This window comes from Mandrillus leucophaeus, unplaced genomic scaffold (assembly GCF_000951045.1).
Source record: "Mandrillus leucophaeus isolate KB7577 unplaced genomic scaffold, Mleu.le_1.0 Scaffold531, whole genome shotgun sequence".
NCBI classification, from domain to species: Eukaryota; Metazoa; Chordata; class Mammalia; order Primates; family Cercopithecidae; genus Mandrillus; species Mandrillus leucophaeus.
In genome coordinates, this window is record NW_012105709.1 from 544,641 (window position 1) to 550,347 (window position 5,707).

General features: G+C 38.0%; 1 pseudogene; it reads left to right on the forward strand.

Annotated features, from left to right (window-relative positions):
* The first annotated feature begins 4,159 nt into the window (after positions 1-4,159).
* Positions 4,160-4,751, forward strand: LOC105551756 (annotated as a pseudogene).
* The last annotated feature ends 956 nt before the right edge of the window (positions 4,752-5,707 follow it).

A 5,707-nucleotide genomic window follows, 5' to 3' on the forward strand; every position in this document is an offset into this window, starting at 1 on the left:
GTAAAAGACTATATATACATACACACACACAGGTTTTTTTTTTTTTTTTGAGACAGTTGCTCTGTTGCCTAGCCTGGAGTGCAGTGATGCAATCTTGGCTCCCTGAAACCTCTGCCTCCTAGGTTCAAGCAATTATCCTGCCTCAGCCTCCCAAGTAGCTGAGACTACAGGTGCATGCCACCATGCTTGACCAATTTTTGCATTTTCAGTAGAGACGGGGTTTCACCATGTTGGCTAATGCCTGGTTGATTTTTACATTTTTTGTAGAGACAGGGTCTTGCTATGTTGCCCAGGTTGGTCTCAAACTCCTAGCCTCAGCCTCCCAAAGTACTGTGATTACAGGTATGAACTACCATGCCTTCTAATTCAGTCCATTAAAAAAAACAAAAAACAAACAAACAAACAAAACACAAGAAGAGAGAGAGAAATTAAGAGATTTTCTCATTTCCCAGAGTTCCGGGCTTTTTTTGTTGCTGTTTCTATTTTTTTTTTTTTTTTTAATTTTGAGACAGGGTCTCACTCTGTCACTTAGGCTGGAGTGCAGTGGTGTGATCATGGCTCATAGCCTCTACCTTCTCAGGTTCAGGTGATCCTCCTGCCTCAGCCTCCTGAATAGCTGAGACACAGGCACGTGCCACAAAACCTGGATAATTTTTAAATATTTTTGTAGAAAAGGAGTTTCGCCATGTTGCCCATGGTAGTCTGGAATTCCTGGACTCATGCAATCTGCCAGTTTCGGCTTCCCAAAGTGCTGGGATTACAGGCATGAGCTAACCATGCCTGGCCAGTTCGGGGCTCTTTCTACCGTAAGGAGTTGACATCCACTCAAATGTACAGCCTGATTACTCCAGGTCTATTGTCTTTTTTCCTTGTCAGTCAAAAAATATATGAAGTCAATAGAAATGCTAACTTCGTCTCACAGATTCTTCCCTTTACAGCAGGGATGTTAGGAGGCTGCGTTTGGGAGAAGACTTGAGTGCCAAAACCCTCTCCCCTCTTCTGTGAATGAGGGTGACAGAAAAAAAGGAACTCACATAAATGAGCTGATCTCTGAGCCTGTCATAATTACTATTAGGATTCTCCATGAAAATCTGTAACTTATCTTATTTTTGGCCTAGTCCTGGTTAAAAGATAATGCTAGGTTACCCTTTTGAAAAGTAGTATACCCTTTTGAATAGTAGTATCTCCCTTTGGTGTTTTTAACCAGATGTGACCCACTTTTTTGTTTTTCAGGCTGCTGTTAACACTGGGGTTGAGGTTGGCCCATTGATTCTTTGGAAGATATCAAGCCATTCATTTACTTATTCCCTGTCAGGCTGAACTGTGCTTGTAGATCCGCCAAATGACTTTCATAGCAAAAATGCTTCTGTACTGTTGACTTGTAAACGTGGCCTTAGAGTCAACAGGGTCTTTTCTCTAAGACCTCCCAGGCATTTCAAGAAATCTAAGACCAACAAAATCTCTTCATGTATCCCATGAAACCCATTTGTGGATATGACCTAACAACTGCCTTAACTATTGTTTAAAAACTAAGAATGCAATCATTTTTTGAGTTTGTTTCTAAGTATCTCCCAAACAGTAATAGTTTATAAAATGTGAAGAACAGCTATAGCCACCAAGAGAAAACTAACAGAATTGTTATAAATACCTAATCTTAGTAGTGAGCAGCTGTAAGCTAGAAATATGCCTAATGCTAAAAGGGATGTTTCTATTTTCTTAAAAAGGAAGAAAAAAATATTCATAGGGACTTGTTTCTATTTCTTAATACAGATACTCCCTATGTGAAATCTTTCTTTTGGGGTTGCCAGGAGTAGGAAATTAGAGAGGAAATATCGTCATAGTTTTTAACCCAGTGGTTTATTCTCCTGAAGCCCAGAGGGAAAAGAAATGTTCCCATAACAAACATTCTGAATCCCTTTTATTACAATACTCATCAACCTTACAATTGCTTCTTCAATTATCTATCTTCCCAGTTAGACTATAAATTCCACGAGAGTGACTACATTTTTCCCATTCACTATTCTGTCTCTGGTACAGAGCCTTGGCACATAGTTTGATGTGCAATTAATAGTATCTTTTGAATAAAAACGTTGAATAAATTACATTGAAGCAATAGCCTTCAACAGGAATAATGGGAGATATGGAGATTTAAATTGCAGATGAAGCCACTGTGTGGAGTTGGAGTTACTGGATTGTTCAAAGTGATATAGTTTATAACGTGAATAATTAGATGAAAGAAAGGGAATTTCTGCTTTTGAAGGCAAAAACAGAGAAGAACCTGACACTGGTATTCATTAAGAATCAAAGAGAAAAACGTATTTCAAATTGCACCTAAGTCTAATTGTCTTGAAACATTTTTGCTATCTATTATACAGTACATAGTAGTGTTTTAGGTTTCATTTGTTTTAACAAAGAGGGGTTTTAGCTTTTTTTAAGTACTAGTGTAAAAGTAGTCACATCTGTGGTTTAGACTGTATAATTTCAACAACACAATCAGCATCCTAAAGCCATCTGCGGTAGTGTAACATCATTGCTGGTTTTATTGTTGATAAATAAAGCTCTTGAAAAATAAATCTCCAAAGTTAAACATATGAGTATCTACGATAATGTTATAAATGCTACCTTTTTAAAAAATTAAGAGAACAATATCATTTCATACAACAACCTTTTTTTGGTGGGATGAATATCTGAAAATGTGATGATGAAAAAGTCAAGTTGAAAAATAGTTGAGAGCATATCTCTTCATCAAACTTCAGTCCCTTGATTGTGCTGCTTCTCCTACAGAAAAGTGAGAATAATTGACTCAGAATTCCAACAGCAGATCAGTGCCAACATTTGAGAGCTATGAACATGTAAAGTAAAGGAGACAAATGTACCCAAAGTGAATTCTTAAAGAATTTTGAAAGACTACCTTAGAATTAAAAGATCATTGAGGACCAGACATTGTGGCTCAAGCCTGTAATCCAAGCACTTTGGGAGGTCGCAGCAGGAGGATCACTTGAGCCTAGAAATTTGAGGCCAGCCTGGGCAACACAGAGAAACCCTGTCTCTACAATATATTTTTTAAAATGCACCAGACATGATGGTGTGCACCTATAGTCTCAGCCACTTAGGGGGCTGAGGCGGGAGGATCACTTGAGACAGGGAGATTGAGGCTGCAGTGAGCCATGATCACACCACACACCACTACACTCCAGCCTGGGTGACAGAGTAAGATCCTGTGGCAGGAAAAAAAAAAAAAAAAAAGGAATATAGCATAAAATTTGCCATCTTAGGGAAATAACAATGAAGACTAGAGCAGAGATAAGTAAAATTGAGAAGAGAAAAATTATTTTAAAAATCAAGGAAGCTAAGATCAATGAAGCTAAGAGCTGAAAAGATTAATAAAATTGATAAACCCTTACCTAGATTAATTGAGGAAAAAAAGACAGAAGATTCAAATAACTAAAATCAGAAGTGAAATTGGAGATATTACAACTGATGCCACAGAAATGAAAAGGGTTATAAGAGTGCTGTGGTTTGACTATGTCCCCCAGCAGTTCATGTGTTGAGACCTTAATTCCTTAATGCACAGTAGTGTTAGGAGGTGAGGCCTAGTAAGAGGTGTTTGGGTTGCCGGTGTGGAGCCCTCACGAATGGACTAATGCTGTTCTCTAGGAACTTGGTTAGTTACCTCAAAAGCAAGTAGATATAAAGCCAGCCCAGGCCTTTGTACTTGTCTCTGTTCACATGGCTTTCTTCCCCTTCCCCTTACCTGCTATGCTATGTAGCAGCTCAAGGCCCTCACCAGATGTGGCCACCATCTTGGACTTCCCTGCTTCCAAAGCCATAAGCTAAAGAAACTTTTTTTCTTTATAAATGACCCAGCCTTAAGTATTCTATTATAGCCACAAAAGACAGACTAAGACAAAATGAATACTATGAACAACTGTATGCCAATACATTGGATAACCTAGAAGAAATGGAAATATTGCTAGAAACACACAAGCTGCCAAGACTGAATCATGAAGAAAAAGAAAATCTGAACAGACCAATAACTAGTGAGGAGGTTGAATCAGTAATTAAAAACCTCCCAACAGATCCTCTGGCTTGAGGCTGTCCAGGCTAGAGCATCAGAAAAAGACAAAAGATTGGATTGTAAGAAAAGAAAGCAGAAGCCATGTTTTGAAGACCTGTATTGCAGATGCTTCATCAGTTTGTAAGACATGAGTCCAAAATATCTAGCAGTTTGGTTTTTGAAAGATCTCTGAATCATGTGCAGTTACTTGGGCAAGTGGGCCAAGACCCTGTGATTTAATAGTTGGGCGGGGGGAAAATCTAGTCACAATATTTTATTTACCCACAAATGAGATATAGCAATCAAGGGAAAATGAGGTATTGCAAATGGGTGCTTAGATGGGTTAATTTAGTTGTTAATATTAGAGAAATAATGTACAGTACTAAAGAGCTAATTAGGAAGATGATTATTAGGGTATGATCATGAAAGGAAATGAGTTTTTCTACAATAGGTGACGTAGTGTCTTGAAATCCTAGCTGAAATGGATATGCCAGTCAAAAGTCAACACAGCACAGAGCATCAGTATTCCTACCCAGCCTGAGAGATGTGGCATATCAGTATATGAAAAAGAGGTCTAGAAGTTACGTGGGAGGGAGGTAAACTATGATGAATACTTGGATACAAATAACATGAGGCAACAATCACAGCTGATAACATTATATTTCTGAGGGACCAGACAAAAGAGAAGGCATAGAGTGGGTAATTCTTCTTTGACCATTGTTTGGTACAGTCTCAATTCCAAATCATGTACAATCTTTATAGTTTCTAAGGACAAGACTTAAAATGTTCTTATTTTGGGAAAAAAAAACAAACAAACAAACAAAAAACCAGGGTTGGGCACAGTGGTTCATGCCTGTAATCCCAGTATTTTGGGAGGCCAAGGTGGGCAGATCGCTTGAGTCTAGGAGTTTGAGACCAACCTGGCTGACATGGTGAAACCCCATCTCTACTAAAAATGCAAAAATTAGCTGATCATGGTGGTGAGCACCTGTAATCCCAGCTACTTGGGAGGCTGAGGCTTGAGAATCACTTGAACCCAGGAGGCAGAGGTTGCAGTGAGTTGAGATTGTGCCACTGCACTCCAGCCTGGGTGACACAGTGAGACTCTCTCAGAAACAAAAACGAAAACCAAAAAACCCACATTACTCCCAATAAGGAAAAGCCCAGGATCAGATGACTTCACTGAATAATTCTACCAAACATTTGAAAAATAATCAACAACAATCCTCCTCCAAATTTTTCTTTAAAAATTTAAAGAAAAGGAACACATCCAAGCTCATTTTGTGAGGCCAATATAATTAACCTGATTCCAAAGACAGATAAAGACACCATACGAAAAGAAAACTAAAGACCAACATCCCTGATGAATATTAATGCAATAATCCTTAAAAAAAAAACTAGCAAACTTAATTCAATAGAATTTTAAAAGGATAATGTACCATGACCAAAGGATGTATTTATTTCTAGAATACACTATAGTTCAATATATGATAACCAATAAATGTAATACAACTCATTAACGGAATAAAGGATAAAAACATATGACTATCTCAATTGATGCAAAACCAAAAAACCTATTTGGCAAGATCGACACCCTTTCATGATAAAAACACTCATCAAACTAGGAATAAAGGAAACTACCTCAATATA